Here is a 12117-nt window from a genome sequence, read left to right as displayed (position 1 = left end):
TTAGGATTAGGGTAAAGTTAGGGTTAGGGTTAGGGTTAATGTTAGGTTTAGGTTTAGAATTAGAGGTTAGTGTTTGGGTTAGGGTTAAAGTTTAGGGTTAGGTTTAGTGTTAGGGTTAGTGCTAGGGTTCGGGTAATGGTGCGGGTTAGAGTTATGGTTAGGTTTAAGGTTAGGATTAGGTTTAAGTTTAGGTTTAGTTTTAGGGTTTTGTCTTAGGGGTTAGGATTTGGGTTTGGTTTAGATTTACGGTTAGTGTGAGTGTTAGGGTTAGAGTTTAGGATTAGTGTTAGGGTAAGGAATATGGTTAGTGTTAGGGTTAGTGTTAGGGTTACAGGTATGGGTTAGTTTTAGGGTTACGGTTAGGGTTTATGGTTATTGTTAGGGTTAGGTTTAGGGTTAGGGTTAGGGTTAGGATTAAGGTTAGGGTTAGGGTTATGGTTAGAAGGAAGAGTTAAGGTAGCATTAGGGTTACGGTTAGGGTTAGGGTTTGAGTTAGAGGCTTGTGTTAGGGTTAGAGTTAGAGTTTAGGGTTAGGGTTAGTTTTATTGTTAGGGTTAGTATTAGGGTTAGAGTTTACGGTTTGCGTTAGGTTAGGGTTAGTGTTAGGGTTAGCTTTAGGTTTAGAGGTTAATGTTAGGTTTAGGGTTAGGGTTAGGTGTAGCGATAATGTTAGGTTTAGGTTTAGGGTTAGGTTTAGTGTTAGGTTTACAGTTAGGTTTATGTTTATGGTTAGGGTTAGGGTTAAGGTTAGGGTTAGAAGTTAGGGTTAGGGTTAGGTTTAGGTGTAGGGTTAGGTTTAGGTGTAGGGTTAGGGTTAGGTTTAGGGTTTATTGATAGGAATATGGTTAGGGTTATGGTTAGGGTTCAAGTTCAGGATTAGTGTTAGGGTAATGGTAAGTGTTTGGGTTATGGTAAAGCTTAGAGGTTAGGTTTTGTGTTAGGGTTAGGGTTAGGTTGAGGGTTAGGGTTAGGGTTAAGGTCATGGTTAGAGTTTAGGTTTTATGATTTTGGATAGAGTTAGGGTTAGGTTTAGACATGGTTAGGGTTTGGGTTAGGGATTGAGTTAGGTTTGGGTTTAGGTTTAGGGTTAGTGTAAGGGTTACGGTTAGGGTTGGGATTAGGGATTTGCCTTGGAATTAGGGTTAGGTTTAGGGTTACCTTTAGGGTTAGCTTTAGGGTTAGGATTGGGGTTTTGGTTAGGGTTCGGGTTAGAGGGTTAGGGTTATGGTTAGGGTTAGGGTTAGGGATTTGGTTGATGGTTATAGTTAGGATTAGGGTTAGGGTAAATGTTAGTGTTCGGGTTCTGGTTATGGTTAGGATTTTAGGTTAGGCTTATGGTTAGGGTTAGGGTCAGGGTTAGGGTTAGGGTTAGAGTTTAGGATTAGTATTAGGGTTAGGGTGAGTGTTAGGGTTAGAGTCAGGGTTAATTTTAGGTTAGGGTTTATTGTTAGTGTTATGGTTATGGTTACGGTTAGAGGGTTAGGATTAGGGCTATGGTTAGAGTTTTGAGTTAGAGGGTTACGTTTAGAGTTAGAGGTTATTGTTAAGGTTAGGGTTAGGGTTAGAGTTTAGGGTTAGGTTTAGTGTTACGTTCAGGGTTAGGGTTAGGATTAAGTTTAGGGTAAGGGTTAGGGTTAGGTTTAGTGTTAGTGTTAGAGTTAGGGTTAGGGTTAGGATTAGGGTTAGGGTCAGGTTTAGGGTTAGGGTTAGGTTTAGTGTTTGGATTAGGGTTAGGGTTAGGGTTTATTGTTAGGATTAGGGTTAGGGTTAAGGTTAGGGCTAAGGTTAGATGGTTAGGGTTAGGGTTAGGCTTCAGGGTTAGGATAAGTGTTATGTTTAGGTTTGGGGTTAGGATTAGGGTTAGTGTAAGGTTTAGGGTTAGGTTTAGGTTTAGGGTTTTGCCTTAGGGGTTAGGATTAGTGTTACGGTTAGGTTTAGGGTTAGGGTTAGGTTTAGGATTACGCTTTTGACTTAGGGGTTAGTATTAGGGTTAGTGTTAGCAATAGGGCTAGGGTTACAGTTTGGCCTCGTTTAGGGTTAGGGTTAAGTTAATGGTTAGACGGTTAGGCTTAGGGTTACAGTTAGGGTTAGGGTTATGATTAGAGGTTATAGTTATGGTTAGTGTTAGGTTTAAGATTAGGTTTAGGGTAAGGGTTAGGATTAGGCTTTTGCCTTAGGGGTTAGGATCAGGGTAAGGTTTAGTTTAGCGTTAAGGTTAGGATTAGGGTTTAGGTTAGGGTTAGGGTTAGAGTGTTAGGGTTATGGTTAGGTTTAGGGTTAGGGTTAGGGATAATGTTAGAGGTAATAGTTAGGGTTAGTGTTAGGGTAATGGTTAGGGTTCCCTTCGGTTTATGGATAGGATTATAGGTTAGGCTTATGGTCAGGTTTGCGATTAGGGTTAGGGTTAGGGTTAGGGTTAGGGTTAGAGTTTAGAATTAGTGTTAGTGTTAGGGTTAGGGTTTGGGTTAGGTTTAGGGTTCAGTGTAGAGTTAGAAGTTAGTGATCGGGTTAGAGTTATTGTTAAAATTTATGGTTAGATTTAGTGTTAGGGTTAGAGTTCTGTTTAGTTTTCGGCTTAGGGTGATGGTTAGTGTTAAGGTTAGTGTGAGTTTAGCAATAGGGTTAGGGTTAGTGTTAATGTTAGGGTTAGGTTTAGAGTTAGATGTTAGTGTTAGGGTTCAGGTTAGGGCTAAATTTTAGGGTTAGGGTTAGAGTTTAGGGTTAGGGTTAGTATGATTGTTAGTGTTAGTATTAGGGTTAGAGTTTAGGGTTAGCGTTAGGTTAGGGTTCGTGTAGGGCTAGGTTTAGGTTTAGAGGTTAGTGTAAGGGTTAGGGTTAGGGTTAGGGTTAGCGATAATGTTACGGTTAGGATTAGGTTTAGTGTTAGGTTTACAGTTAGGTTTATGTTTAGGGTTAGGGTTGGACTTAGAGTTAGAAGATAGGTTTACGGTTAGGTTAGTGTTAAGGTTAGGGTTAGGGTGATGGTTAGAGGTTAGCGTTATGTATAGGGTTAGTGTTAAAGTTTCGGTTACAGTTCGAGTTTAGGGTTAGGGTTAGCGTAAGTGTTAGGGTTAGGTTTAGGTTTAGGGTTATGGTTAGAGGTTAGCGTTAGATTGAGTGTTAGAGTTAGGGTTTGCGTTAGGGTTAGCGTTAGGGTTAGGGTTACGGTTGAAGCTTAGGTTTAATGTTCGGGTTAGTGTTAGAAGTTAGCTTTACGGTTATGATTAGGGTTAGGGTTAGGTTTAGGTTGAGGTTTACGGTCAAGATTAGGGTTAGATTTAGGAGTTAGGTTTGTGTTAGAGTTAGGCTTAGTGTTAGATTTAGGGATAGAGGTTAGTTTTAGTGTTAGTGTTAGGGTGAGGGTTTGGTTTAGGGTTCCTGTTAGTGTTCGGGTATGGGTTAGGGTTAGGGTTAGGGTTAGGGTAAGGGTTACGGTTAGGGTTAGGGTCAGGCAGGGTTAGGGTTAGGGTTAGGGTTGAGTTTAAGTTTAGGGTTAGGGTTGAGCTTAGGGTTAGAAGTTAGGGTTAGGGTTAGGGTTAGGGTTAGGGTTAGGGTTAGGATTAGGGTTAGATTTAGGGTTAGGGTTAGGGTTAGGGTTAGGTTTAGGTGTAGGGTTAGGGGTAGGGTTAGGGTTTATTGATAGGATTAGGGTTAGGGTTATGGTTAGGGTTAGAGTTCAGGATTGGTGTTAGGGTAATTGTAAGTGTTAGTGTTAGGGTAAAGCTTAGAGGTTAGGGTTTGTTTCAGGGTTAGGGTTAAGTTGAGGTTTAGGGATAGGGATATTGTTAGAGGATATAGTTAGCGTTAGGGTTAGGGTAATGGTTAGGGTTCCCTTCGGTTTATGGTTAGGGTTGGGTTAGGGTTAGGGTTAGGGTTAGGTTTAGGGTTAGGGTTAGACGGTTAAAGTTGGGGTTAGGGTTAGGGTTAGGGTTAGGGTTAGGGTTAGGTTTGGGATTAGGGTTAGACGGTTAAAGTTAGGGTTAGGCTTCAGGCTTAGGATTAGTGTTAGGGTTAGGTTTAGGGTTACGGTTAGGGTTAGGATTAGTGTAAGGTTTAGGGTTTTGCGTCAGCGGTTAAGATTAGTCTTAGGGTTAGGTTTATGGTTAGGGTTAGGTTTAGGATTATGGTTTTACCTTAGGGGTTATTATTAGGGTTAGTGTTAGCAATAGGTTTAGGATTATGGTAAGGGCTAGGTTTAGGGTTAGGGTTAGGGTTAGGGTTAGGGTTATGTTTAGAGGGCTAGGGTTAAGGTTAGGGTTAGGGTTATGGTTAGAGGTTTAAGTTAGGGTTAGGGTTAGGTTTCAGAGAGGGTTAAGTTTCGGGTTAGTAGTAGGGTTTTGCCTTAGAGGTTAGGATTAGGGTTAGGTTTAATTTAGCGTAAGGGTTCGGATTAGTGTTTAGGTTAGGGTTAGGGTTAGATTGTTAGGGTTATGGTTAGGGTTATTGTTATGGTTAGGGATATGGTTAGAGGTTATAGTTAGGGTTAGGGTTAGGGTTAGGGTTAGCGTTCGGTTCGGTTTATGGTTAGGATTATAGGTTAGAATCATAGTTAGGGTTAGGATTAGAGTTAGAGTTAGGGTTAGTGTTAGATTTAGGGATAGAGGTTAGGTTTCGAGTAAGGGTTAGGGTTAGAGTTACATTTAGGGTTAGGTTTAGAGTTAGAGGTTAGTGTTCGGGTTAGGGTTAGGGTGAAAGTTTAGGGTTAGGTTTAGCATTAGTGTTAGGGTTAGTGTTAGGGTTCGGGTTAGGTTTCGGGTTAGGGTTAGGGTTAGGATTATTGTTAAGTTAGGGTTACGGTTAGGTTTAGTGTTAGGGTTAGGTTTAGAATTAGAAGTTAGTGTTAGGGTTAGGTTTAAAGTTTAGGGTTAGGTTTAGTGTTAGGGTTAGTGTTAGGGTTCGGGTAATGTTGCTGGTTAGAGTTAGGGTTAGGTTTAGGGTTAGGGTTAGGTTTAGGTTTAGGTTTAGGGTTTTGCCTTAGGGGTTAGGATTAGGGTTTGGTTTAGGTTTACGGTTAGTGTGAGTGTCAGGGTTAGAGTTTAGGATTAGCGTTAGGGTAAGGAATAGGGTTAGTGTTAGGGTTAGTGTTAGGGTTACAGGTATGGATTAGGTTTAGGGTTAGTTTTAGGGTTAGGTTAGGGTTAGTGTTAGGGTTAGGTTTAGGGTTAGGGTTAGGTTTTGTGTTAGGGTTAGAGGTTTAGGGTTAGGGATAGAGTTCGGATTAGGGTTAGGGTTAGGGTTAGGGTTAGAGGTAAGAGTTAGGGTCAGTGTTAGGGTTACGGTTAGGTTTAGGGTTCGAGCAAGAGGCTTGTGTTAGCTTTAGGGTTAGAGTTTAGGGTTAGGGTTAGTGTTCGGGTTTGGGTTAGGGTTAGGGTTAGGGTTAGGGTTAGGGTTAGGTTTAGATAGAGTTAGCGTTAGGGTTAGGGTTAAGTTTAGGTTTAGGGTTTGGGTTAAGGTTAGGGTTAGAAGTTAGTGTTTAGGGTTAGGGTTACGGTTAGGATTAGGGTTAGATTTAGGGTTAGGGTTAGGGTTAGGTTTAGGTGAAGGGTTAGGCTTAGGTTTAGTGTTTATTGATAGGATTAGAGTTAGGTTTATGGTTAAGGTTATAGATCAATATTAGTGTTAGGGTAATGGTAAGGGTTAGGGTTAGGGTAAAGCTTAGAGGTTAGGGTTTGTGTTAGGGTTAGGGTTAGGTTGAGGGTTAGGGTTAGGGTTAAGGTCATGGTTAGAGTTTAGGTTTTATGATTTTGGATAGAGTTAGGTTAGGATTAGACATGGTTAGGGTTTGGGTTAGGGATTGAGTTAGGTTTGGGTTTACGTTTAGGGTTAGTGTAAGGGTTAGGGTTAGGGTTGGGATTAGGGTTTTGCCTTGGAATTAGGGTTAGGGTTAGGGTTACCTTTAGGGTTCGCTTTAGGGTTAGGATTGGGGTTTTGGTTAGGGTTCGTGTTAGAGGGTTAGGGTTATGGTTAGGGTTAGGGTTAGGGATTTGGTTAATGGTTATAGTTAGGATTAGGGTTAGGGTAAATGTTAGGGTTCGGGTTCTGGTTATGGTTAGGATTTTAGGTAAGGCTTATGGTTAGTGTTAGGGTTAGGGTTAGGGTTAGGGTTAGAGTTTAGGATTAGTATTAGGGTTAGGGTGAGTGTTAGGGTTAGAATCAGGTTTAGAGGTATGAGTTAATTTTAGGTTAGGGTTTATTGTTAGTGTTATGGTTATGGTTAGGGTTGGAGGCTTAGGATTAGTGTTATGGTTAGAGTTTAGAGTTAGAGGGTTACATTTAGAGTTAGCGGTTAGTGTTAAGGTTAGTGTTAGGGTTAGAGTTTAGGGTTACGGTTAGCGTTAAGTTCAGGGTTAGGGTTAGGGTTAAGTTTAGGGTAAGGGTTAGGGTTAGTTTTAGTGTTAGTGTGGGTTAGTGTTAAGGTTAGGATTAAGGTTAGGGTCAGCTTTAGCTTTAGGGTTAGTTTTAGTGTTTCGATTAGGTTAGGGTTAGGGTTTATTGTTAGGATTAGGGTTAGGGTTAAGGTTAGGGCTAAGGTTAGATTGTTAGGTTAGGGTAAGGCTTCAGGGTTAGGATAAGGGTTAGATTTAGGTTTGGGGTTAGGTTTAGGATTAGTGTAAGGTTTAGGGTTAGGTTTAGTTTTAGGGTTTTGCCTTAGGGGTTAGGATTAGTGTTACGGTTAGGTTTAGGGTTAGGGTTAGGTTTAGGATTACGCTTTTGCTTTAGGGATTAGTGTTAGGGTTAGTGTTAGCAATAGGGCTAGGGTTACTGTTTGGGCTAGGTTTAGGGTTAGGGTTAAGTTTAGGGTTAGACGGTTAGGGTGAGGGTTAAGGTGTGGGTTAGGGTTAGGGTTATGATTAGAGGTTATAGTTAGGGTTAGAGTTAGGTTTAAGAGTAGTTAGGTTAGGGTTAGGGTTAGGGTTAGAGTTTAGGATTAGTATTAGTGTTAGGGTTAGGGTTTGTGTTAGGTTTAGGGTTTGGTGTAGAGTTAGAAGTTAGTGATCGAGTTAGGGTTAGTGTTAAAATTTATGGTTAGATTTAGTGTTAGGGTTAGGGTTCGGTTTAGTTTTCAGGTTAGGGTTATGGTTAGTGTTAGTGTTAGGGTTAGGTTAGCATTAGGGTTAGGTTTAGTGTTAGTGTTAGGGTTAGGTTTAGAGTTAGATGTTAGTGTTAGAGTTCAGGTTAGGGTTAAATTTTAGGGTTAGTGTTAGAGTTAATGTTATGGTTAGGGTTAGGGTTAGGATTAGGGTTAGTGTTAGTTGTAGGGTTAGGGTTTGCGTTTAGGGTTAGGGTTAATTTTAGGGTTAGGATTAATGTTTTGCATAAGGGGTTAGGTTTAGGGTTTGGTTTAGGGTTATGGTTAGGATTAGGGTTAGGGTCAGGTTTAGGGTTAGGGTTAGGTTTAGTGTTTGAATTAGGTTTAGGGTTAGGTTTTATTGTTAGGATTAGGGTTAGGGTTAAGGTTAAGGCTAAGTTTAGTGGTTAGGTTTAGGTTTAGGCCTCAGGGTTAGGATTAGGGTTAGGTTTAGGTTTAGGGATAGGGTTAGCGTTAGTGTATGGTTTAGAGTTTTGCCTTAGGGGTTAGGATTAGTGTTACGTTTAGGTTTAGGGTTAGGGTTAGGTTTAGGATTACGCTTTTGCCTTAAGGGTCAGTATTAGGTTTAGTGTTAGCAATAGGGCTAGGGTTAGTGTTTGGTCCAAGTTTAGGGTTAGGGTTAAGGTTAGGGTTAGATGGTTAGGGTTAGGGTTAAGGTTAGGTTTAGGTTTATGGTTAGAGGTTATATTTAGGGTTAGGGTTAGGTTTCAGATTAGGGTTAGGTTTAGGGTTAGTAGTAGGGTTTTGCCTTAGGGGTTAGGATTAGGGTTAGGATTAATTTAGCGTAAGGGTTAGGATTAGTGTTTAGGTTAGGGTTATGGTTAGATTGTTACGGTTATGGCTAGGGTTAGGGTTATGGTTAGGGATATGGTTAGAGATTATACTTAGGGTTAGGGTTAGTGTTTTGGTTAGTGTTCGGTTCGTTTTATGGTTAGGATTATAGGTTAGAATTATGTTTAGGGTTAGGATTAGGGTTAGGATTAAGGTTAGTGTTAGAGTTTAGAATTAGTGTTAGTGTTCGAGTAAGGGTTAGGGTTAGAGTTACATTTAGGGTTAGGTTTAGAGTTAGAGGTTAGTGTTCGGGTTAGGGTTAGGGTGAAAATTTAGGGTTAGGTTTAGCATTAGTTTTAGGGTTAGGGTTAGGGTTCGGGTTAGGTTTCGGGTTAGGGTTAGGGTTAGGATTAGGGTTAAGTGAGGGTTAGGGTTAGGGTTAATGTTAGGGTTAGGTTTAGAATTAGAAGTTAGTGTTATGGTTAGGGTTAAAATTTAGGGTTAGATTTAGGGTTAGTGTTAGTGTTAGGGTTCGGGTGATGTTGCGGGTTAGAGTTAGGGTTAGGTTTAGTTTTAGGGTTAGGCTTAGGTTTAGGTTTAGGGTTTTGCCTTAGGGGTTAGTATTAGGGTTTGGTTTAGGTTTACGGTTAGTGTGAGTGTTAGGGTTAGAGTTTAGGATTAGCGTTAGGGTAAGGAATAGGGTTAGTGTTAGGGTTAGTGTTAGGGTTACAGGTATGGGTTAGGTTTAGGGTTAGTTTTAGGGTTACGGTTAGGGTTTATGGTTATGGTTAGTGTTAGGTTTAGGGTTAGGGTTAGAGGGTTAGGGTTAGGGATAGAGTTAGGATTAGAGTTAGGGTTAGGGTTAGAGTTAAGAGTTAGCATCGGTGTTAGGGTTAGGGTTAGGGTTCGAGTTAGAGGGTTGTGTTAGCGTTAGGGTTAGAGTTTAGGTTTAGGGTTAGTGTTATTGTTAGTGTTAGTATTAGGGTTAGAGTTTAGGGTTAGCGTTACGTTAGGGTTAGGGTAGAGCTAGATTTAGGTTTAGAGGTTAGTGTAAGGGTTAGGGTTAGGGTTAGGGTTAGGGTTAGCGATAATGTTAGGGTTAGGGTTAGGTTTAGTGTTAGGTTTACAGTTAGGTTTATGTTTAGGTTTATGGTTAGGGTTAGGGTTAGAAGATAGGTTTACTGTTAGGTTAGTGTTAAGGTTAGGGTTAGGGTGATGGTTAGAGGTTAGTGTTAGGAATAGGGTTAGTGTTAAAGTTTCGGTTACGGTTCGAGTTTAGGGTTATGGGTAGCGTAAGTGTTAGTGTTAGGGTTAGGTTTAGGGTTATGGTTAGAGGTTAGCATTAGATTGAGGGTTAGAGTTAGGGTTTGCGTTAGGGTTAGGGTTAGGGTTAGGGTTAGAGTTTGGGTTAGGGTTGAAGCTTAGGTTTAAGGTTCGGGTTAGTGTTAGAAGTTAGCTTTACGGTTATGATTAGGGCTAGGATTAGGTTTATGTTGAGGTTTATGGTCAGGATTAGGGTTAGGGTTAGGAGTTAGGTTTGTTTTAGGGTTAGGCTTGGTGTAGATTTAGGGATAGAGGTTAGGTTTAGTGTTAGTGTTAGTGTTAGAGTTAGGGTTTCGTTTAGGGTTCCAGTTAGTGTTCGGGTATGGGTTAGGGTTAGGGTTAGGGTTAGGGTTAGGGTTAGGGTTAGGCAGGGTGAGGGTTAAGGTTAGGGTTAAGTTTAAGTTTAGGGTTAAGGTTAGGTTTAGAAGTTAGGTTAGGGTTAGGGTTAGGGTTAGGTTTAAGGTTAGGATTAGGGTTAGATTTAGGGTTAGGGTTAGGTTTAGGTGTAGGGTTAGGGTTAGGGTTATGGTTTATTGATAGAATTAGAGTTAGGGTTATGGTTAGGGTTAGAGTTCAGGATTGGTGTTAGGGTAATGGTAAGTGTTACGGTTAGGGTAAAGCTTAGAGGTTAGGATTTGTTTCTGAGTTAGGGTTAGGTTGAGGGTTAGGGTTAGGGATATTGTTAGAGGTTATAGTTAGGGTTAGGGTTAGGTTAATGGTTAGGGTTCCCTTCGGTTTATGGTTAGGGTTGGGTTAGGGTTATGGTTAGGGTTAGGTTTGGGATTAGGGTTAGACGGTTAAAGTTAGGGATAGGCTTCAGGCTTAGGATTAGTGTTAGGGTTAGGTTTAGGGTTAGGGTTAGGGTTAGGATTAGTGTAAGGTTAAGGGTTTTGCCTTAGGGGTTAGGATTAGTTTTAGGGTTAGTTTTAGGGTTAGGGTTAGGGTTAGAGGGTTAGGGTTAGGGATAGAGTTGGGATTAGGTTTAGGGTTAGGGTTAGGTTTGGAGGTAAGAGTTAGCATCAGTGTTAGGGTTATGGTTAGGGTTAGGGTTCGAGTTAGAGGCTTGTGTTAGGGTTAGGGTTAGAGTTTAGGGTAAGGGTTAGTGTTATTGTTGGGGTTAGTATTAGGGTTAGCATTAGGTTAGGGTTAGTGTTAGGGTTAGGTTTAGGTTTAGAGGTTAGTGTTAGGGTGAGGGTTAGGTTTAGGTTTAGCGATAATGTTACGGTTAGGGTTAGGGTTAGGTTTAGTGTTACGTTTACAGTTACGTTTATGTTTAGGCTTAGGGTTAGGGTTAGGGTTAGAAGATAGGTTTACGGTTAGGTTAGTGTTAAGGTTAGGGTTAGGGCGATGGTTAGAAGTTAGCATTAGGAATAGGGTTAATGTTAATATTTGGGTTACGGTTTGAGTTTAGGGTTAGGGTTAGCGTAAGGGTTAGGGTTAGAGTTAGGTTTAGGGTTATGGTTAGAGGTTAGTGTTAGATTGAGGGTTAGAGTTAGGGTTTGCGTTAGGGTTAGAGTTAGTGTTAGGGTTAGGGTTGAAGCTTAGGTTTAATGTTCGTGTTAGTGTTAGAAGTTAGCTTTATGGTTATGATGAGGGTTAGGGTTAGGTTGACGTTGAGGTTTAGGGTCAAGATTAGGGTTAGGATTAGGAGTTAGGTTTGTGTTAGGGTTAGGCTTAGTGTTAGATTTAGGGTTAGAGGTTAGGTTTAGTGTTAGTGTTAGGGTTAGGTTTAGAGTTAGATGTTAGTTTTAGGGTTCAGTTTAGGGTTAAATTTTAGGGTTAGGGTTAGGGTTAATATTATGGTTAGGGTTAGGGTTCGGGTAAGGTTTTGGATTAGGGTTAGGGTTAGGATTAGTGTTAGAGTTTAGAATTAGTGTTTGGGTTCGAGTAAGGGTTAGGGTTAGAGTTAGATTTAGGGTTAGGTTTAGAGTTGGAGGTTAGTGTTCGGCTTAGGGTTAGGGTGAAAGTTGAGGGTTAGGTTTGGCATTAGTGTTAGGCTAAGGTTAGGGTTCAGGTTAGGTTTCGGGTTAGGGTTAGGGTTAGGATTAGGGTTAAGTTAGGGTTAGGGTTAGGGTTAATGTTAGGGTTAGGTTTAGAATTAGAGGTTACTGTTTGGGTTAGGATTAAAGTTTAGGGTTAGGTTTAGGGTTAGGGTTAGTGCTAGGGTTCGGGTAACGTTGCGGGTTAGAGTTATGGTTGGGTTTATGGTTAGGATTAGGTTTAGGTTTAGGTTTAGTTTTAGGGTTTTGTCTTAGGGGTTAGGATTAGGGTTTGGTTTAGGTTTACAGTTAGTGTGAGTGTTAGGGTTAGAGTTTAGGATTAGTGTTAGGGTAAGGAATATGGTTAGTGTTAGGGTTAGTGTTAGGGTTACAGGTATGGGTTAGTTTTAGGCTTACGGTTAGGGTTTATGGTTATTGTTAGGGTTAGGTTTAGGGTTAGGGTTAGGGTTAGAGGGTTAGGGTTATAGATTGAGTTAGGATTAGGGTTAGGGTTAGGGTTAGGGGTAGAAGTAAGAGTTAGGGTCAGCGTTAGGCTTACGGTTAGGGTTAGGGTTCGAGTTAGAGGCTTGTGTTAGTTTTAGGGTTAGAGTTTAGGGTTAGGGTTAGTGTTATTGTTAGGGTTAGTATTAGGGTTAGAATTTAGGATTTGTGTTAGGTTAGGGTTAGTGTTAGGGTTAGCTTTAGGTTTAGAGGTTAGTGTTAGGTTTAGGGTTAGGGTTAGGTGTAGTGATAATGTTAGGTTTAGGTTTAGGGTTAGGTTTAGTGTTAGGTTTACAGTTAGGTTTATGTTTAGTGTTAGGGTTAGGGTTAAGGTTAGGGTTAGAAGTTAGGGTTAGGTTTAGGGTTAGTTTATGTATAGTGTTAGGGTTAGGGTTAGGGTTTATTGATAGGAATATGGTTACGGTTATGGTTAGGGTTAGAGTTCAGGATTAG

The sequence above is a fragment of the Cavia porcellus genome, unplaced genomic scaffold, assembly GCF_034190915.1.
Source record: "Cavia porcellus strain 051 isolate PalLab524CR breed Dunkin Hartley unplaced genomic scaffold, mCavPor4.1 scaffold_30, whole genome shotgun sequence".
Lineage (NCBI taxonomy): Eukaryota > Metazoa > Chordata > Mammalia > Rodentia > Caviidae > Cavia > Cavia porcellus.
The sequence above is the reverse complement of the archived record's forward strand: the minus strand, read 5'-3'. Positions refer to the sequence as shown.